This window comes from Ambystoma mexicanum, chromosome 7p, assembly GCF_040938575.1.
Source record: "Ambystoma mexicanum isolate Mex_15411 chromosome 7p, UKY_AmexF1_1, whole genome shotgun sequence".
Taxonomy (NCBI): domain Eukaryota; kingdom Metazoa; phylum Chordata; class Amphibia; order Caudata; family Ambystomatidae; genus Ambystoma; species Ambystoma mexicanum.
Genome location: NC_090939.1, coordinates 949749387 through 949771875, shown reverse-complemented (window position 1 = coordinate 949771875; position 22489 = coordinate 949749387). Strand labels below are relative to the sequence as shown.

The 22489-nt window shown below is 47.5% G+C and overlaps 1 protein-coding gene across 4 annotated transcripts in view; it reads right to left on the bottom strand.

Moving 5' to 3' along the window:
• Nucleotides 1-22489, bottom strand: part of PDK3 (pyruvate dehydrogenase kinase 3) — a 1369253-nt gene that overhangs the window by 1254287 nt on the left and 92477 nt on the right. The window lies entirely within an intron of this gene.

The following is a 22489-nucleotide window of genomic DNA, read 5'->3' as shown; positions in this document are numbered from 1 at the left end:
TCAGGAGCCAACCCAAATTCCACACATGCCTTCGCCATCATGGCGTGGAACGCCCAAACATCATCGGGCGGAGACGGTAGTGCCGGACTATGAGGCAGTTCCACCTCAACGTCCGAATCCCACGCCGGATCCTCGACGGCGACAAAGAGCCAGTAGACATGGTCTCCCTAGGCACACTGTCCGACTCAGAGTCCAGCAGTTCACCCTCTTCCGGATGGGAACGTGGATGATCTTCACTCAACGGCAGAGGTGCCGGCAAATCAGCCGCAGCCGTCGAACGTGGAGGAACACCTGCAGCGTCGACAATAGGTCTCACAGTAGCCATATTCAGAGGAGGCAACCTGGAATCCAGCTGACCCAACAAGGTTTGCAGCGTTGACAGGACCTGGAGCGACAACATTGCCTGCGAATTCACCAGCGGAACTGGACGGGCCAGCCCCCACCCCTGTCGATGGACCAACACACTGCAAGCCCAGGGCCGACAGGCCCACCACCGGCTCCCGTTTGTCTTCCACCTCCGATGACACCGAAAAAGCTGCCTCTTGATGTACAAGAGGGTCAGGCAGAAGCAAGTCAAAAGCAGAAGACTGCCATGCCCGACTCGTTGGCAGCAAGCTGTCTGTATCCATCCTCGACGACGAGAACATCGGGCCCTTATCCCCTCTTGCGCCGAAGCCGAAGACACAACTGTTGACGAAGGCATCAGAGCTGGCAGAGAAACCGCCGACGTCGGGACTCCCGTCAACAATGACTTAGTTGGAACCGCAACCTACGGTGTAGATTTTTCAGGCGATCCCGCCTGCCTGGTCCCACTCGACCAGTGTTTAGACGACTCCCTGCTAGAGGACGACTGGTGATGGTCCCCTAAAGAGGAGTGTTTCGACGATCAGTCCTTCATGGCCTTCACCTGTGACGCCGACTTCTCAGGCCTACCTCCAGACCCTCGGGACTGGTCCGACCAAGCATGCTTGGATGAAGACGCCCCCTTCGACAGGTGTTTACTCGAAGCAGAGCAACCACTCTTCCCAACGATGACCCGCCGCTTGAACAGGCCTTTCAGACGCCAGGCTACGAACCAACCCCACCTCCGAGGAAGGGTAGGTACCCTCATTCAGCCAACACACCAACCGCCGATTGCGGTCCTTAAGCGTCTTCTGTGAGAACGCTTTACAGATCTCGCAAGAATCGGCCGAGTGATTGGGGTAAAGGCAATAGAGGCAGTCCATATGCCTGTCCCCCTCATACACCTTCAGCCCGCAAGTTGCACAGGGCCGGAACAAAGCCTTCTTCAGTCCTGAAGACATCGCAAAAAAACAACGCACCAACACGTGCAGAAACCACAACGAGCACGAGGTGATCCCAACACTTTGGAGACGGTTGAAATCTGAAGGGAAGCCGCGGGGCGGGGCTATTCATACCCTACGTCCTATTGGTGGTGGCTAAAGCACCCAAAAAGGACTTTGATAGGACAATGAAGTGTCGAAGTTTTCCAAAGGAAAAAGCCAAGTTAAAATGACCGAGGTTCCCAGCCTGACAACGGGGATTATTCACAGCATGTGAATCCATGAAAGACCCACTGCTGGAGAATAGGACTGCAAGACTTATCCTTGGCCTCAAGCCCAGAGACCGCATCTGTCCAGCCCTAAAATCTCTCCACTGGCTCCCGTCTGCTCCTAGGATCAAGTTCAAGACCCTCTGCATCATCCACAATGCTTTTTGGGGCCTGGAACCCTGCTACATCCATCTCTCTCTTCCGAAATACCCCCCTGCTAGAGCCCTTTGGTGTTCTAGCTCCAACAACTCTGCAAATCAGAGGTCTCTCAGGATAGCTCTCTCTCCTCTGCAGGAGCCTCTCTCCGATTGGTCTCCCTGCGCCTCTTAGGCTTGAGCCAGATCGCAGTTCCGAATGCTCCTCATAACCCTCCTTTTCCCTTTTTCCTTCCCTCTCCCCCTCCTCTGATAACACCCCTGTCTGCTGCAGTGACTGGCTGCCTAGTTCCCTCTGAGTTCTACAGGGAACCAGCAACCCCCCCAACCCAGTCCACCCTCCTCCGTGCACTTAGCATGTGGACCCTCACTGACTGCCCCCAAGCAATTCCCTGGCACTTGCCCTCCTGTCCTCCCCTTGGCACTCACCTAGGCCCTGCCTGTGGCCGTCTTCCACCCCCCTTCCTCTTGCACTCTCTCCTCTTTACCCTGCACTTCCCTTCCCACCATAGCACTTTGCTTTTCACCCTACCGGATCCCCCATTCCCCCATCTTCCTTGCACTTCTTGTTACTGCACTAGCACGCTCCGAATGTCACCAGGACTAGTAGGACCAGTATCGTTATCTTTCTCCCTTGTTCCCCCCTTTTTTTTTGTCTTGTGGCACTTTGAAACACCATTTGTTGTATATGCGCCATACAAATATCCAATAAAAATTAAATAAATAAAAAACCAACCACCTCAAACTCAATCCAGGAAAAAACTAGACCATACTCTGGGGTAAGACTACCTTCTTCCCCCAACCCACCCCAGAGCCACTCTCTCTAGGCCCACCCCCCTCCACCTCAAACACAGTAAAAAAAACCTTGAATGCATGATGGACGCGTACTTGACCCCATCACATCATATCAACTCGGTGACAGAGAGCTGCCACATACACTTGCGCATTCTCCGCTGCATCTTTGCCTACCTGACCTTTCCACACAGATCCTTTGTGATCGTTGCCATCATCCTTTCAGATTATGCTAACACCCTAAATTCTGATACAGTGTCTCCCCTTCAAAGGGGAGGGTTTATTCTGCTACAGAGTCTTCTCCAATCAAAGGCGAAGAGTTTATTCTGATACAGAGTCTCCTCTTCAAGCAAGATAGCATATTCTGATAGTGTCTCCCCCATCAAGGGAGAGGTTCTATTCTAATACAGAGTCTACCCCATCAAGGGGGAGAGTGTATTCTGTTGCAGAGTCTCCCTATTCAAGGCAAAGAGTTTATTCTGCTATATATTCTCCCCTAGAAGGGGGAACGTTTATTCTGATGCAGAGTCTCCCCCATCAGGAGGGAGAGTTTATTCTGCTAGTCTCCACAATCGGGGGTGAGAATTTATATTCTGACACAGAATCTCACCCATCAAGGGGAAGAGTTTATTCTGCTGCAGAGTCTCCCCCTTCAAGCAGGAGAGTTTACTCTAATATAGAGACTCTCCTTTAAAGGGGGGGGTGTTTATTCTGCTACAGAATCTCCCCCATCAAGGGGAGAGTTTATTCTGATATAGTCTCCCCCTTCAATGGGGAGAGTTTATTCTGATACACGGTCTCCCCCTTCAAGTGGGAGAGTTTATTCTGCTACATAGTCTCCCCATTGAAAGGGGAGACTATATTCTGATACAGAGTCTCCCCCTTGAAGGGAGAGAGTTTATTTTGATATAGAGTCTCCCCCATCAAGGCAGAGGTTCTTTTCTGCGACATAGTTTACCTTTCAAGGGGGAGACTCTATTCTGATACAGTGTCTTCGCTTCAAGAAGGAGAGTTATTCCAATACAGAGTCTCCCCTTTAAGGGGGAGAATTTATTCTGACACAGAATCTCGCCCATCAAGGGGAAGAGTTTATTCTGCTGCAGAGTCTCCCCCTTCAAGCAGGAGAGTTTACTCTAATATAGAGACTCTCCTTTCAAGGGGGAGTGTTTATTCTGCTACAGAGTGTCCCCTATTATGGGTGAGAGTTTATTCTTCTACAGAATCTCCCCCATCAAGGGGAGAGTTTATTCTGCTACAGAATCTCCCTCATCAAGGGCAGAGTTTATTCTGCGACAGAATATCCCCCATCAAAGGCAGAGTTTATTCTGCTAGAGTCTCTTGTCATCAAGGTGAAGGCTGAACTATATTTCAAAACAGAGACTTCCCTCGCTTGACTGGACTTTTCCACAACCCTCTCTAGAAGAGTAGAGGCTCAGTTTTAAAAAATGCCAGATGGTGAAGGGCTCAAAACAAGAGGAAATTAATTTCTTGTCATGGGGATGATCTATTTCGCAAGGGGATATACCATTTCAGAATAAATTCTCCCGAGGAGATTTTATTTCAGAATATTAAAATCTACCGAGAGAGACTGTTACAGACAAGGGTGTATTTTGTGACACCAGCATTGCCTTTAAAAATAGAAACAATAATATGTCTTATGATACCAAGTTCATCCTTCAATCAAAATAAACAAAATATATACCAAAAGCTTCCAGAAAGCTTCAATTATATGCAAGTTGGTTGAAATAACTGTACAAGTGTCATCAATAAAGAAACATTTCTGAAATGTGTCCCTCTAGATCCACTGACAACTTGCACAAGGAAGGAAAATACATGCACTCCAGGGTTTACAATTTTCTTAAAAATGTGGGTGTCGCTCTAATGCAGCAACCAAGATGGCCGCAGAATCAGAAGATCCCAGGCACAAGTGTGCTTTCCAGATCTCCTACAACTTGGTGTGAGGCGAAAATCTATTTCTAGCCCGATCAGACTGGAGACAATGAATGCTAGTGGTGGAGATGAAGAGTGGAATCCCTTTTAAGGATGGTTGTGATTGGCCTAGGAGCAAACACCTTGGAGAGCAGGATAGGGGAGCCAATACTTGCCTGATGCCTATTTGTGGATATGATGGCTGGCATTTCGGTTGTCAGATCAAAGCAGATGGGTGAATGCCTCGCTGCTCAATGGGTATGCCATGGAACTGGGTAACCGTTGGCTGTGTTGGGCCCAGTGGTGGGAGGCTTGTGGTTTGGTAGTACTGCAGAGACACCTAGCATATGGCATGGGCCATCGTTTTTCAGCAACAGTTGGTCCCAGACAATTAATCCCAGAGAAGTCCTATGAAAGCTGTGTATGTGTATTGTGACAAGGGCATTCCCCTGGCACTGTCAAAAGGGGGCTTGAGCCAGGCCAGAAAGCCGAGGGAGAAGTTCAGCGCCAATTCAAAGAGGGGCCTAATTCCTGAACCCACCCGTGTGCCAGCATGCATTTTAGCAGTACACCTCGGTTTCAAGTTTGAGGGGTCAGTAATGCGCGCCAGACAACTGTTTGAGGATTTCTCAGGATATGCCATTTTATTTTAAAATGAAATATGTCAAAACACCTCACTGTCCCTACTGTGCGGAGGAATTTCCTGCCTAACTTAAAGCTAAAGGAATACACTCCTACATAGCATAACTGGCCCTCCCACTATACAACAAATACATAAAGAAAAGATATGGCAATTCAACATAACATGAAGAACATTCACATTTCCTAAATTACCTTCTCATGTCCTGGGGGATTTCCCTTCCCCAGGATTCAAAGTCACTTTTGTAAATGTTCAACCAAAGAAAGACATTTTCAAAGTCAAAGTAAAAGTTCATTAACAAATGTTCGACTGGTAACAAATCTTGTCTCTTCAGTGAAATTATCAACTTTCCACTTCCAGCAAAATAGCCCCAATGATAATCCTGCCCACAATGTTTTATCGCCTCTTTAAGAAGACTTGCAACAGTTCAAAAGAAAATGTAATATACACACTGACAATGATGCACAGTTCTCGGTTAACAGTTAGGATGCCTTGAATTACAATTCTAAAATTCAAAATGGTATATGTGTCAGAATGACTTCTTAGTACTGCTTTTTCCACTTCAACAACTATGGTTCTACTTGCTTCACCATGAGAACAAATCACATTTTTACCACAGTATTCCACCTTGTTTTATACAACTGCAATGTAGCATCGACTGAAAACCACATATACCACTTCAGTTTCAGTATTTTGGGCTACTGCCACAGCTTCAATGGGGGTCATTCCGAGGTTGGTGGTAAGGAATTACCGGCACCGGTAAGGGTGCCGATGCCGATAATCCCTTACCTCTGTATTCCGAGGTCCCTTTGCGGCTCCTTCCTTACCTCCTGCTTTTAGCAGGAGTTAAGTACGGGACCCGCAAAGGTTTTTCGGAGGTAATTACGGTACCATAATTTACAGTGCCGTAATTACCTCCTTCCCCATTCCCATTGAGCCCTATGGGACAGAAATGGGAATGGGGAAGGGCAAAAGGTGAATGGGTAATTACCGGTCCCTCCAACCCTGGAATGGACCGGTAATTATTCCATTCACCATGCCGGATTTGGGACGGTTTCGGAGGCAACCATGGAGCTAATTACTCCATGGTTAGCTCCAAACCCGGAATGAGGCCCAATGACTTTTAGACCGACTTCGACAAGATAGAGTTTTAAACCACTTCAATCTCCTCAGGTATGTAAGGCGCTCTTAGCCTGAACAGCTTTCTTCAAAGGGGCAGCCTCTTTGCCTCTCTTGCCTTTCTGCCACAATAACAACTTGGGTTTCCCTTTCAGACTCACTTCTCTCTGGCTTCCACAGTCTTGGTCATTACACGTGGAGTCTACTTCAAAATAGTCTTTACAAGCAGCCAATTCACCTTCCCCAATTTTACCTGCACCTTTGTGCCAGCTATCAGCCCAATCAATTACCCAGAAGTCTTGGTGCTAATCTCTTAGCTTCAGGTAATATTTTCGCACTGTTGTTTTAGGCCAATTAACTGTTAGTAACTTCACAGTATTGCTGGATTGCTCTTTATCTCTGAGAAGAACAAGTTACTTACCCGTGGTAACGTTCTTTCGACTGAATGTTCCTCCTACATATGCCTCATCTTTGATATTTAAGTCTGCTTGGAGTTTGCTTCAGAATTTTATTTCATAGGGTTGAGTGTTGTGCAGCATCGAGTCTTGGTCTTCGATGGCCTCCGTAGCGTCCCTCGTGACCTTGACGCTGGTATATGAAGCACTTGCGCTGACAGTTACCTCAGTTCTAGTTTTTCCCTTCCTTTAATTTGCTGAGTCATATGAGGAGACAATACTGACATTGTGAAAAGGGAAGGTGTAAGACAGAAATTCTATGCAGGCAAGAGGGGATGGATGGGAGGGCGATGAGGAACATCCAGTCAAAAGAACGTTACCATGGGTAAGTAACTTGTTCTTCGAATGGCTTGTGTCCTCCCACGTATTCCTCATCTTTGATAGACTCCCAAAGCAGTTTGTGTTTGGAGGTGGTATGCCAAGAATGTATCTATTTGTGTATATTAAGAAGTACAGCTTTTCCAAATGTTGCTTCCTCTCCTGATATAGAGTCTACATAGTAAAATCTACTGAAAGTATGAAGGGACGGCCAGGTTGCTGCTCTGCAAATGTCCTACACTGGTAGACCTCTTTCCAGAACGGAGGAAGCAGCCCCCCCCTCTAGTGGAATGTGCCCTCAAACCTTCGGGTGAATCTTTGCCTGCCAACGAGTAGCATTCTGTAATACACATGACAATCCATCTAGAGATTGTTTGTTTTGTGACTGCCATACCTAATCTTTAACCAGTGTAACCAATGAAGAGCTGCCCATCTTGACGAACAATTGTCTTTCGAGTAATGTAGTAGCTTAATACCCTTTTGGGGTCCAGACGGTGCAATCTCTCCTCCTTTGAAGGATGAGGAAGCAGATAACAAGATGGTGGTACGATACGTTGTGCCAGGTGAAACTCTGACACAACATTTGGAAGGAAATCCCAATGGTGCGTTCAATTACTTCAAAGCCATGTTTAATCAGTTACAGGCTGGTATATGATCGTTAGATGGGAAGATGGACACTCAGGCGTGCAAAGTAGACCACATGCAGTTTCGCTTGGATAAGCATGTGGAGAGACTGGGTGAGATTGAAGGGTGAGTCTATAGAGTCGAAGACGAATCCTCTGCCACGTCACAAGAACTTGCTCAAGTCTGCAAGACTCTTAAAGAACTCGCCGATAAGCAGGAGGATCTTGAATCAAGGTCCAGACAGAACAATCTGAGGATAGTTGATGTTCCTGAGGGGGCAGACCAATGATTAATGGAACCCCTGGTTAAATCTATCCTACGTTAGGCCCTTGGCAGTTAGGACTTGTCAGCAGTGTTCATTGTGGAAAGGGAACATGTGTAACGCTCACCTGACTCCCACGGAGGCGCTGGCCTGGTTCGCGCTGCTGTGACCTCTTCTAAGGTGATGCGCAGGGTTCGGAAGACGGACTGGACCGGGCCCCCAAATCTGGCTTGTCTGGCTCGCAGAAGTATCCTTCAGTAGGCGAAAATAGGGGATTAACTGTCTGCGGGGTAATGCAAATGGCCTCCCACTTTCCCCTCTCTCCCTCCTCGAATCCCTTCTGTGATTCCCCGTAGCGTCTCACCTTAGGGTCTGGAAGGACGAGCTCTTCATCCTGCTTCTGATGCAGGGGCGCGTTGGTATCCACTTACTTCACTGGATTTTCGGATTGGTGAGAACCAAACTAGCTTGGCTTCCAGGTAAGTTTTTTGATAAGAGGTTCCCCTTGTGTCCATGCATTAATGTACTAATGCTAGTGTCTTTTTCCCCACAGGGGCCGGGGTACGGAATACCGGGAACAGGCACCGACCCGAGATGAGAGGTGAAATCCTTGTAGAAATCAGGTAAGTCTTTAATGAGCGTTTTTTGGTAATGTCTTTTCATTCGCTCATTAACGCTGATGTCTCTTTTTCCCCTTAGGGGCCGGGGTCCGGAAATGCCAGGATGTGGCGCGGCCCCGAAATGAAGAGGGAATTAATCAACAGGTAAATCTTAACATGGAGATTTAGCTTTCCTTATTCCCTTCTCTCTCTCACCTTTTGTTCTTGTCTTTTTCTGCCTAGGCGCTGGGGCGTGACTGCGAATCCGGATGATCGCTGCTGAACATGGAGGCGCCCTGTAAAGGTGAGTGGAATGCGGCGCTGCAGCGATCGACGCGATGAGCTTTTAAATAAAAGTCTTCCTTTTCAGAATTGTCGGCGAGATGTCTCCGGGATGCGGATTTAGCAGGTAAGGACTTTTCCTTCTTCTGTTCTATTCTTCTCTTCCTTTGCAGGTGATCCAGGATGCTGGCAGGCGTGGCAGAAGTCAGGATGCAGGAGCAGACACGGTGAGCGTCCAGCTGCTAGATGCAGAACAACGCGAAGCACGTGTGGCTGTTCGGGTGGGGTTTAAATAGCCTTGGAAGAACCTCCGGGTATGTATCCTTCCTCCAATCAGGTATGTATCCTTCCCTGACCACGCCCGGATGGTAAATTAGTCCCACAGGTAAAGAAGTTCCTTTCAGGCCTCAAGGAGGCCGGGATCCTGCAGCATGGTCTGCATCAGGTAAGTGCACCCAAGCACTCCCATAATGAGCCTGGCGCCTATGGCGCCAGGACTGTTGTCTTTTATGAGCCTGGCGCCATAGGCGTCAGGACACTGTCCAAAGGGCCCCTATATGGGGTTGCTGGGTCCTTCCCTGGGGACTGGATGTCCGCTTTCGGGGATGCAGGGCTTGAACCGGCTCCCCGGGAGTGGGCATCATGACAGCACTCCCCCCCCTCCCCAAGGCCCCTCCCAAGATTGTTCCCTCTGGGGGTTTTGGTTTGTCTGGGAAGAGTCGGTGGAATTTCCTGACTAATCGAGGTGCATGCACATGGTCGCTGGGTTCCCACAACCTCTCCTGAGGTCCGTACCCCTTCCAATCAATTAGGTAGAACAGTTTTGACCTAAACATTTTTGAGTCTAAAATGTTCTTCACTTCGAATTCAGGCTCCCCATCTATTAGAATAGGTTCTGGAGGTTTGAGTAGTCGGGTTCCGGGCACCACTGGTTTCAGAAGTGACACATGAAAAACAGGGTGAATTCGCATACTAGCTGGTAAATCAAGTTTATCAGCCACTGGGTTAATTTTTGCCGTAATAGAATAAGGTCCCAGATATTTTGGGTTAAAAGTTCGAGGCCCTTTGAGTGGTAAATGTCTGGTAGCTAACCACACTTGATCCCCAATCTCATACGGAGCTGCTTCACTCCGATGTAGATCAGCATTCTCCTTGTATTTTCTCTTGGCTTGTTGTAAATGCGTAGTTGCCTCTTTGAAGGCTTGGGTAATTGTAGAATGCAGATGTTCTACTGCAGGCATTCCGAGGTTCTGAGGTGAGTCAAGGTTTGCGTTTCGAGGGTGATGCCCAAACAAAGTATAAAAAGGACTGTGGCCAGTTCCAGAGTGTACCGAATTATTATATGCGTATTCGGCTATCCAAAGAATGTCTTTCCAGTTGCTTTCAGATTGCTGTAACATACACCGTAAGTACTGCTCAAGGGTCTGATTTGTCCTCTCGGTCTGACCATCGGTCTGAGGGTGGTGACTGGTCGATAATCTTACGTCGATCTGCGCCATTTGACAACATTTGCGCCAGAAGTGGGAAATGAATTGGCTTCTCCGGTCAGAGATTACTATAGATGGGAATCCATGTAGCCGAACAATATTTTCGAGGAATTCTTTGGCTAGGACAGAAGCTGAAGGTAAACCTTTCAAAGGAATAAAGTGGGCCATTTTGGAAAACAAATCCACTATTACCAGAATAGTATTGTACACCGAACAAGGAGGCAGGTCTGTAATAAAATCCATTGATAAGGTGTGCCAGGGTTCTGGTGGTATGTCTACAGGTTGAAGGAGACCGGCTGGTCTTTTCTTTTGACTTTTATTTTGGGCGCAAACACCACAGGACATCACAAAAGATTTAACATCTTTTCGCCAAGAGGGCCAACAAAATTGTCGTTTCACCTTTTCCTCTGTCTTGGCAATACCGGGGTGTCCCTCTATTAATGTATCATAATAACCGGAAATAACTAGTTTGTGCAACTCCTTATGTGGCAGGAATAAGCGTCCTTGGAAATAAGGTAAACCATTATCTATGGTAAAGTCTGATCCCTTTTGTATCCAATCCTGTAAGGTTGTAGGGTCCAGGAGTTGTTTCACTCTGGCTTGAATGTCTTCAAGCGTCTGTAACGAAGTCATGCCTAGTATCCTCTGTTCGGGAATTATTGGTACTGGTTCTGAGTTTGTATCAGATTCTCCCATTCCAATTCGGGATAAGGCGTCTGCTTTGCCATTCTTGCAGCCAGGTCGATAGGTAATCACGAAATCAAATTCAGCGAAAAACAAAGCCCATCGGAGCTGCCGTGATGACTGAGCCTTGGCGGTTTTCAAATACTGTAAATTCCGGTGATCAGTGATCACTGTGATGGTATGTCGAGTGCCAAGCAGATATTGCCGCCAGGCTTTAAAAGCGGACTTAATGGCTAACAGTTCTTTGTCAGTGATTGCATAATTAACCTTGGGTGCCGAGAATTTTCTGGACCAAAATGCTACGGTATGCAGTTGGTTGGTGTCGGGATCTCTTTGGGACAGGACAGCTCCATTGGCTAGGCTGGATGCATCAGTTATCTGGTTCAATGCGCGGTAATCGATACAAGTTCTAAGGTCGCCTTCTTTTTTGGGCACGAAGAACAAAGCCGAGGATGCCGGGGACTTTGATGGGCGAATAAAACCATAAGCTAGGTATTGATCCAAATATTGTCTCAAATGCAGGTTCTCAGGTTCGGTAAGGGCATAAATCCTGCTACAAGGGGGTTGTGCACCGGGCACCAGATCGATTTGGCAATCGTACGATCTGTGAGGAGGTAACGTGTTGGCCTGTTCCTTTTGGAAGACGTCCTGAAAGTCTTGGTATTACGGAGGTAGTTGCATGGAGGCAGAGGTTACAGATGCTAGATTAATCTTCAGGTTTTCTGGGTAGCAGGTTTGTGCACAATCCGGGAAGGTTATTCTCTTAGCTCGCCAATCAATTCGAGGATTATGTGTCTCTAACCAGGGGATTCCAAGAATAACCTGAAACTGTGGAGCCTTGATTACATCAAACACAACACCCTCTCGATGGCCGTCGGGACCAATAAGAGTCACCTCAGTAGTGGAATGTGTTACCGGTCCAGAGGCAATTTCAGTTCCATCGACTGTGGTGATGACATCTTTGCTGGTTTTAGGACAGAGAGGGAGGTTGATCCTAGAGACCAATTCACGATCCACATAGTTTCCAATAGCCCCACTATCGATGTATGCCTTTATTGCATGCAACCGCTTAGGCTGTTCTGGATCTACGAGAACCATTGGCACAATGAAATACGAGGTCTGAGAGTTCATTTTCAAGCTCGGCAAGCGGACCCCTACGCTTGTCGGGCGGAGTCGTTTCCCGAAACAGTCTCTTCATGGTTTTTATCAGCGGCTCCTACCGCCTTTCGGGGCGGTTTTGCCGGGCAATGTCGTAGAAAGTGTCCAGAATTCCCACAATAAAGACATAATTTTACCTGCCGCCTCCTTTCACATTCCTTTTGAGTTAAGGGTCCTTTAACCCCTCCAATTTGCATAGGCTCAGAGACATCAACTCCCTTCGGGTTAGCATGGGTCTTGACCAACACCCGGGTCTCAAACCTGGACCGATCTGCTTTTCTGTTTTGAAGTCTGTGATCCAATTGGACCACTAAGTCTATATACTCTGTGCATTCTTGGGGCGGATTTACAACTTGGGCCAAGACATCTTTAAGTTCTCCGCGTAGGCCTCGATAAAACAAAGTGACTCTTTTATCCTCTGGCCATCCCGTTTCCACAATTAGTCTATTAAAGGTTGCAATATAGGATAGGAGGTCCTGATTGCCCTGTCGCAGGGATAGAAGTTCGTCATCCAGAGCCTGCCCCTGAGAGTGTCGAGCAAATAACCTTTCCATGCTTGCTTGAAACCCTTGAAAATCACGGAGAATCGGGTCATCTTGAGTAACCAGTGGAACTGACCAATTGGCAGCGCAGCCGCTGAGATATGACAATACAAAGGCTACCTTGGTCTGATCATTAGGGAAGGACCCAGGTCTGCATAGGAAGTGCAAACGACACTGATTCATGAATACGGCGAATCGTTTGGGGTCCCCAGCAAAGCGTTCGGGTGGGGCCAGCGGCACGTTTCCAGGTAGATTAATCTGCACAGGGTTACTGGAAACCACAGGAGCGGGGTACCCTCCGGAACCGGGTAGAGGAGTTTGCCCAGCTTGACCTTGCAAAAGCTGTCTGGCCAGGTCATCAGTTCTTTCCTTTGATATTATTAATTCCCTCCTGAGGGCATTAGTCTCTTGACGAGCGGCATGGTCTTCGGCCCGTAATTCCCACAGTAATTGGGCCAACTGATCAGTCTCAGAACTTTCCATAGCGCCTGGGTGGGAATTTGTAGGAAGGCTTTGCGTTCTGTAACGCTCACCTGACTCCCACAGAGACGCTGGCCTGGTTCGCGCTGCTGTGACCTCTTCTAAGGTGATGCGCAGGGTTCGGAAGACGGACTGGACCGGGCCCCCAAATCTGGCTTGTCTGGCTCGCAGAAGTATCCTCCTGTAGGTGAAAATAGGGCATTAACTGTCTGCGGGGTAATGCAATCGGCCTCCCACTTTCCCCGCTCACCCTCCTCGAAACCCTTCTGTGATTCCCCATAGCGTCTCACCTTAGGGTCTGGAAGGACGAGCTCTCCATCCTGCTTCTGATGTCTGAGTCTTAACATGGAGATTTAGCTTTTATTCCCTTCTCTCTCTCACCTTTTGTTCTTGTCTTTTTCTCCCTAGGCACTGGGGCGTGACTGCGAATCCGGATGATCGTTGCTGAACATGGAGGCGCCCTGTAAAGGTGAGTGGAATGCGGCGCTGCAGCGATCGACGCGATGAGCTTTTAAATAAAAGTCTTCCTTTTCAGGATTGTCGGCGAGATGTCTCCGGGATGCGGCTTTAGCAGGTAAGGACTTTTCCTTCTTATGTTCTCTTCTTCTCTTCCTTTGCAGGTGATCCAGGATGCTGGCAGGTGTGGCAGAAGTCAGGATGCAGGAGCAGACACGGTGAGCGTCCAGCTGCTAGATGCAGAACAACGCGAAGCACGTGTGGCTGTTCGGGTGGGGTTTAAATAGCCTTGGAAGAAGTTCCAGGTATGTATCCTTCCTCCAATCAGGTATGTATCCTTCCTCGACCACGCCCGGATGATAAATTAGTCCCACAGGTAAAGTAGTTCCTTTCAGGCCTCAAGGAGGCCGGGATCCTGCAGCATGGTCTGCATCTGGTAAGTGCACCCAAGCACTCCCATAATGAGCCTGGCGCCTATGGCGCCAGGACTGTTGTCTTTTATGAGCCTGGCGCCATAGGCACCAGGACAGTGTCCAAAGGGCCCCTATATGGGGTTGCTGGGTCCTTCCCTGGGGACTGGATGTCCGCTTTCGGGGAGCAGGGCTTGAACCGGCTCCCCGGGAGCGGGCATCATCACAACATGAGGGGCAAATACTGTTCTTTCAAACCCCAGATGAAGCCAATACTTTTCTTGAGTCGTTGCAAAGAGCTCCGAGACAAAGGGAGAACAATGAAAATGGGGGTTACTCCCCGTGAAGTAGGAGAGCGGGCTAATAGCCGATGACAGTTATGGTGATGTTTATGCTAGAGGTGGCGAGTGAGGGGCAAATATCAATGTTGGTGTGCGAAGGTGGTTGGGTGCTGAAGCAACTTTTGTGCAGAAACATAAAACAGTTATTGCATTGTGGTGGGGTTGTCCGTGGGAGCTGGGGGGATTGCACGGTTCTCGGGGGGTAGGGGGGGGTAGTGGTTTGGGGGATCGCCCTTGTCCGATCCTTGACTTCCCTTTGCTATTTGACATGGTTGTGCTGGAGCAATTCATACACGTTGGGAGGCCTGGAGATGGTTGTGAATGTGGCACATGAGTATGGCTAAGGCACTCAAATGTATAACATGGAATATTAGGGGTTTAAATTGCCTGTCTAAATCCTGCAAAGTGTTTTATATATAAAACGTCACCAGATTGATATAGCGCTTCTCCAAGATACTCATTTAAATCCGTCGGAGGAAACAGGATTTACGCATAGGTGGGGTTGTCATCGCTACTTCTCTTCTTACTCCAGGGGGGTTTACAGAATTATACAAAGTTTGGTTGGTTTCCGCCTGAATTAGATGGTTAAAGACCGAGAGGGATGGGTGTTGTCGGTAATGGGAACTATGCATGGTCAGGCAATTACTTGAATTCACTACTATGGTCCCAATATGGCCTGGTTCTCCTGAATCACACAGGATACCAGGTCCTTCTACCCAGTCGATATCAGCACTGTCCCCACCGCCCCTCTCAACTGCCCCTTCGGGCCCCCGCTTGGCAGCTCAACATCCCACCCTTGGGAGTCGCCTGCACTAGCACTTAGCCTGAGGCCACCTCCTTGGCTCCCTCTAGCACTTCCCTCTTGGGCCCACCCCATCAGCACTTGTCCATTCCTTGCCCCCCCACACCCATCCCCATCTCCTGCACTTCTCTTCACTGCACTTTCGCATCCGAATGCCACAAGGCCTAGTAGGACCACATATGTATTATTTACTGTTTTGCCAATGTCATTATTTCCCCTTGTCCATTCCCATTTAGCCTTGTGGTGCTTCGAAATACAATTCTGTTGTATAAGCACCTGAGAAATGTTCAATACAAATTTCTTAAAAATCAAGATTCGGTAGATACACTGGAGTGGATAGCTCAGCAACTGGATAAGAGTTCCACTGGGGTGAGTATATGGGCAGGGGACTTCAACTCAGTGATTGAGCCCGAATGGATAAGAACGCTCTTGAGGGCCAACTTGCAAATTGCGGGACCTGAGCTGGGCCTGGGAGGGAAATGACATTTGGAGGACCAGGCACGTGGAGAGAAAGGATATACATTTCTTTCCACAGTTAACTAATCAACATTTATCAGTTGGATGATTTCTTGGTTTCGGAAAAGATTGCAGGATGGGTGGCTGAGGCTACAATACTGGCATGCACACTATCAGATCATGGGCAAGTAGTGCTGATTCTGGAGGTACCGGGGCAAGTGAATGGCAGACCAACCGGGGTGTTTAAGTGTGAAGGTTTGTCCAATGAGGTGTTACGAAAGGGGATAGCCCGTCATTGACACATTTTTCTGAGGAAAATGTGGGCTCTCTTTCATTTTCAGTGCTGTGGGAAACCTTTAAATGTGTGGTACGGAGGAGCACCTCTTGAAGGAGTATGGGATATTAAAACAAATTCGGAGAGTGCTAGCGGATAGTGAGGCACGCCTACAGGGCATGCAAGCAGATATAGACTGTATGAATGAACCCCCCAGACAGAAGGAGATCAGGGAGCACTTGGAAAGATTTAGAGAAGTAGCTCAGAGAGAACTGAAGTTTCTACTGGGTAAGGCAGCTGTTTGTCAATATGGGAAGGGTCAGCGCCCTTGTAGGGTACTCGCGAGAGCCGAGAGGGCCGACACGCAAGGGGCACACATTATGTCTGTTAAAAATGAGCAGGGGGAACATAAATACATAGATGGAGTTATTGTTCAAGAATTCTGTGCATTTTACACTAATTTGAACTCCTCACAAACTCAGGCTCTGTGACCTGAGGTGAACAGTTTTCTTGATCATGTGGCTGGCACTCTACTGGTGTACTGAAGAGGAGAGGGAGTGGTTGGGAGCAAGAAATCCTTCTGGCAATTAAAGTGCCGTCATCCGGGAACGCCCCAGGGACTGATGGTTTCACGGGCGAGTTTTATAAACATTTTGCATCAAAACTGGCGCCATATCTTAGAGGCACACCAACAAGCTTTATGAGATGTCCGACTACCGAAATCTATGAGAGAGGCTGTGATCGCGGTATTGTTGACACCTGGGAAAGTCGTGGATGAATGTTTTTCCTACCACCCTATCTAGCTTATTAACTTGGATAACAACATTCTGGCTAAATTGTTAGCAATGTGAATAGCACCTTTGATGTATATATGTGTGGAACAGATCAATCAGGATTCAGCCCGGGGAGGTCCACTGCTTATGGTCTACGACAGATGTTTGGCTTAATGTCTGTGGTTCGGCAGTTGGTGGTCGAAAAAGCATTCTATTCGGTTGAATGGCACTGTCTTTTCACAGTACTGCAAAGGATGGGGATGGTGGAGAGGTTTGTCTCTATGGTTTCATTTCTTTACACCTTGCCTAATGGGAAAATTAGAGTGAACGCCAGCTCAAATCAGTCATTCCGCTACGGAGAGGCACTCTTTCACCCCTATTGTTTGCCTTGGCGATTGTGCCATTGGCTAAACTAATTAGGGACAGGCATGTCCACAGAGGGAAACAGCTGTATGGACACAAGTTTGTGGTTTCTCTTTATGCGGATGATATGGTAATTTATGTCAAGAATTTGCAGGTTGATCTGGGGCCGATCATAGTGGACGTGTTGAGATTTGGGGACATCTGAGGTTTGAAAATTTATGTTACAAAGTCGGCCCTCTTCCCATTCACCATATGTACTGCACAGTTTAACGATGCGCTTGGGTTTCAGTGGCATGTGGTCTATACCCAGTACCTACGGATAACATTACGCAGTCCACAGAGGTGTTGTATAAGCACAAATATATAAAGGTGTTAAAACACACTCGGATTGTGGTGGGTAGATGGATGGGTTTGCCTTTCGACCTCTGTGGGAGGATCTCGCTAGTAAAAATGGTCCCGTTTCCCCGGTTTCTTTATGCATTGCTAAATGTGCCCCTAGCGCTGCCAAGGTTGTATTTCCGTGAGGTGCAATCTGATATTACCTGGTTTATCTGGGCCAGCAAACAGGCATGCATGTCTTTTAAAAAAATTGGTCACGCCTTAGATAGAGGGGAGATTGGCACTACCTGATTTTGAGGCATACTATAAGGCAGCTCAAGCTGGATTCATGGTGTATTGGTTTGGAGAAGGTACGGATAGGAAAAATGTGCAAGTAGAAAGGGACCTTGCAGCGCCGTTCCTATTGCGTGCGGTTGTACTAACAGCCCCCGGTAGGTCACCGAAGATGGAGAATATGGTAGAGTTGACCTGGAGATCGTGGGCTCGCATTAAGGGGAAAGTGAAGGGAGAGGTTCTTTACTCTCCTAAACTTCCGATCATACACAACCCGGGTTTACCATGGACTAGTGAGCTCAGATTCATTCGCTGCATGAAACGGCTGGGTAGCTCATGCTTTCAGGACCCCTTTCCGGAGGGACAGTTCCTAACTGTGGAGGAGATAAGAGGCAAAGGAGCCTGTTACACCCCTAGATCTGTTTTTATATTTTATATTAAGAGATTCCCTGAAAGGTTGGCTTTCCATTTTTCCAAATGAACTGGCAATGGCCCCTATACTAGACAGGATGATAGAGCTGGTGGATACTAGTAGGAGTGTGTCTAATCTCTACAGTAAAATACAGGACACTTGAGTAGGATGGGCAAAGTCCTCTCGAAGGAAATGGGAGGCTTCCCTAGGAGGTGCTATACCTGAGGAGGTATGGAGCTACTTCTGTGTACATACGAGAAAGATAGCCCTTAACAATAAATTTAAGTTGATTCATTTAAAATACCTTCACCAATTCTATTATTCCCCTGTAGCATAGATTAATTCCGGATATCCAAGATGAGTGAGCTTGATGTGCTGCTACTCCGGCAGACTTTCTACCCATGTTACGGTTTTGGGAAGGGGATTTTGAGATGCTGAGCAACATTATAGAGGAGAAGGTAGAACCTGCACTAGAGATTGCCCTGTTAGGTTACACCAGGCAGATCACTGGGCATGTGAGGAAGCTGGCGGCGCTGTTATTACTTTTAGCTAAAAGGAGAATGGCAAGGGCGCAATGGCCTACAATAGATCGGTGGAAACAGCATATTCTTTATATTCCATATTGCAATGAGATCGAACTGGAATATGGAAGAGTGGTTCATCCTTGTGTGAGGCCCAAAGATATATGAGACCCTTATAATAACAATCTTATTGCACATGCCCAAGAGCCGATGTTAGACTCTGAAGAGAGGATATCCTGAATGTATAATGATGATTGGTGGGGTCTGGGGGGATTTGCTGCAGACCCGTCCAATGCAGATGGGTGGGTGCTTATTGAGGGGGGGTGCATTGCTCGTGCAAGAGAGCCGGGGCACAACGGCATGACGACGGAAAATTCAACGTATGTGTTCCAAAGAGGTATAGATCTGTGAAGAAATGTGAGAAGGGGGGGATGATTCACTGAATCACTGTCCTTCTTTGTATTGTTGGTTATTGAAATTAATAAAACGTGTTTAATTTACTCCCTTCTCAGCGTTATCAATGACAGAGCAACTTGCAGCCCTAGCAGTATAGTTCTGCTTCAGGATCATGGCTTGTAATGATAGTTCTTTTCCTACAAAATATTTTATAGTTAAAAAGGTTTTACATCCAGCATGAGTTTGTCTGACCATAAAATGGACAGGAGTGCGCTGCCATCTAAACTCTAATGGTTGCGCAAAAGCCAAAGAAATCTATTAAATGGAAAGCCTCACGGCGGCATTACTAGAATCACATTCACACATTGACATGCAATGGCTTCCCTTTCTAGAGTACTGGGAGCGACACAAAACAGCCACCCAAGGTCCAACGAGTTAAACCAATGTTTTGGAAAAATATGCACCGTTCAGATCCGGATATGTAATGTAACCCTTGTGCAAATGTTGATATAATAAAAACATATTTTCAACAACAACAAAAAATGTTTTCCATCAGAAGCAAACAACCCAGCAGCACATGGGGTCAAAATGAACCTCCAAAGCTGGGACAAGATTTTTTTGTTCTACTCTGCTTGTACAATTGGCACAATATGAAGTGCAATTAAATTTCATTTTATTAATATACATACAGCAAATTTGCTTTGTATATACAATACAGAAAAGAAAAAATACAACAGCATAAATAAATACATACATAAAACACAATTGATCGATATACTCCACTTGGGAGATTAAAAAACCACTACTTCAGATTTAAAAAACATGCAACTCTAAAAACGCTAAAAGCTCACATGTCATGAATGGCAAATATTTCAGAGCATTTCCTGTAGAATCTAACCATGTGGAAAATAAAATTTGCATCATTCCCATCCATGAACATTTGCCATGATATCTTTGAGTCATCATAATGAACAAGTTACTTCTTACCTGGTAACGTTCTTTCCACGGGATGTTCCTCCGACGTTTTCCTTATCTTTGATAATACGTTTCCAGCTTGCTGGCCTCAGAAATTTTTTCTGTAGAGGGCGCTGCGCGTCGACGTCCGCCGAGTCGATGTCCCTCGACGGCCACCGTATCGGCGCCGACGTCACCATGCCCATAAAAAGCCACGCGCTGCGTCCGTTGCTCAGTTCCGTTTTGTAGCATAAGAAAAGTCATGCCTGAATTGGTTAGTGACCTTGAAGGAGCGTAAGCTGCAACCACAAGGGAAGTTATCACTGCGGGGATGGTTGGGAGGGGCGATAAGGAATACGTCGGAGGAACATCCCGTCGAAAGAACGTTACCAGGTAAGAAGTAACTTGTTCTTCGAAGGGATTGTGTTCTCCTACGTATTCCTTATCTTTGATAGACTCCCATAGCAGTGGCATGTAATTGGAGGTGGGAGTGATAGTGTTATGTATCCCTTTATGGATGGACCGAATGTAATACGGTCTTGCCAAATCTTGAGCAGTGGAGGAATCCAGATTGTAAAATTTTGTGAATGTATGTGCGGACGACATTGTGGCAGCCGCACATATGTCCCTGACCAGTACCCCTCTTTGGAGAGCCGAAGAGGCTGCGATACCCCTGGTTGAATGAGCCCTGAGATTTTGGGGTGGCTCTTTCCCTGCTAGTCTATAACATTCCAGGATGGCCAAAATAATCCACCTGGAGATGGTTTGTTTTGTTATGGGTAGTCCCAACTTGTGACCTGAGTATCCTACAAACAGTTGGTCTGCTTGCTGATCCTGGCCATTCTGCTGATGTAAAAGCTGAGAGCTCGCCTAGGGTCCAGCCTATGTAGCCTTTCCTCCTCTTTCCCCGGATGGGGAGGAGGGTAGAATGAAGGCAAGGTCATTTTCGGAGTGATATGAAATTCAGAAACCACCTTTGGGAGGAAATTAGGCTTCACCTGTAGGACAACTTTGTCCTTGTGGAAGATTGTATGTGGGGGTTTACAGGAGAGAGCTTGTAGCTCACTCACCCTCCTAGCAGATGTTAGTGCTACCAATAGGACAGTTTTAAGCGTGAGAAATCTCAGCGCGCGAGAGTGAAGTGGTTCAAATGGAGTGCCCATTAAGAAGTTTAAGACTAAATTTAAGTCCCATAAGGGAACCTGGAATGGTTTCGGAGGATAAACATTAGTTAGTCCCTTGAGAAATTGTACCACTAGAGGAATTTTGAAATACGAAGGTTCCTCCGCAGTGCGCTTGAAGATAGAAAGCGCTGCAAGATAGCCTTTTACAGTGCCCACTTGAAGGCCTGAGTTTGCCAAGTAGAGTAGAAACGATAACACTGTTGGTGTACCACATGAAAAAGGGTCAATATTCTCTTCCCTACACCAACTGCAAAATGTATTCCAACAGCAGCGGTATAAAGACTTTGTTGCCGGTCTTCTGGCCGAAAGCAACACCTCCAGGATGTCATCAGGGAGATCCCAATCCTTGTACCTCAACCTTTCAGAAGCCAAGCGTGAAGGTTGAGGGTTCTGGTGTCTGGATGGAGAACCTGACCTCCCTGCTGCAAGAGAAGATTCTCTTTGAGTGGAAGACGGATTGGAGGACAGATGGACATGTCTAGAAGGTCCGGGTACCCCGTTCTCCTGGCCCAATCCGGGGCAATTAGGATCATGGTTTTCCGGAATCTTCTCAACCTCCTGATCATTTGAGGAATAACAGGGACTGGTGGGAACGCGTAAAGGAGGGGAAACTCCCAGTCCACTACAAACCTGTCTCCTAGAGCTCCTCTCGGGGGAAATTCCCTTGAACAGAACAAATCGCACTTCCTGTTGGTGCTTGTGGTGAACAGATCCACCTGAGGGGTTCCCCAAAGGGCGAAGATCTCTTGAAGGACTTCCTGAGCTAGCTCCCACTCGTGAGAGACTGTGCTTTGCCTGCTCAGGAGCGTCCGCTGTCAAGTTCTTCTCTCCGGCTAGGTGGACTGCCGATAGAGAGATTCCTTCCCGAATTGCTCAAAACCAAAGCTGCATTGCCTCTCTGCACAGTGACAGTGATCCTTCGCCTCCTCTTTTGTTGAGGTAGTGCATGGCCACCGTGTTGTCTGTCATTATCAGGACATTTCTCCCCTGTACTGATGGCAGGAAAGCTTTCAGCGCTAGTCTGATCGCTCTCAGCTCTAATAGGTTGATGTGTAGTCTGGACTCCGATGGAGACCAACGACCGCTGATGGTCAAGTCGTTGGCATGGGCTCCCCACCCCGTGAGTGAGGCGTCTGCAACTACTGTTATCTCCGGCCATGGTTGCCAAAACAGTTCTCCTTTCAAGATGTTCTCTGGATAGGCCCACCATTGAAGGCCGCGGGCTACCTTGTCCGGAATCCGGAGGAGATCTGTCATTCTCCCTGAGAATTGTGACCACTGGCTTCTCAGTGCCCACTGAAGAGATCTCATTCTCAGGAGAGCCTCTGGCACAAGGAAGATGCAGGATGCCATGAGGCCTAGCAACCTCAAAAAGTCGAAGGCTGGGAGACGTTGGGCATTTTGAAACTTGGTGACCATCTGTAGAATATCTTGAGCCCTCAGCTCAGGTGGCGAGG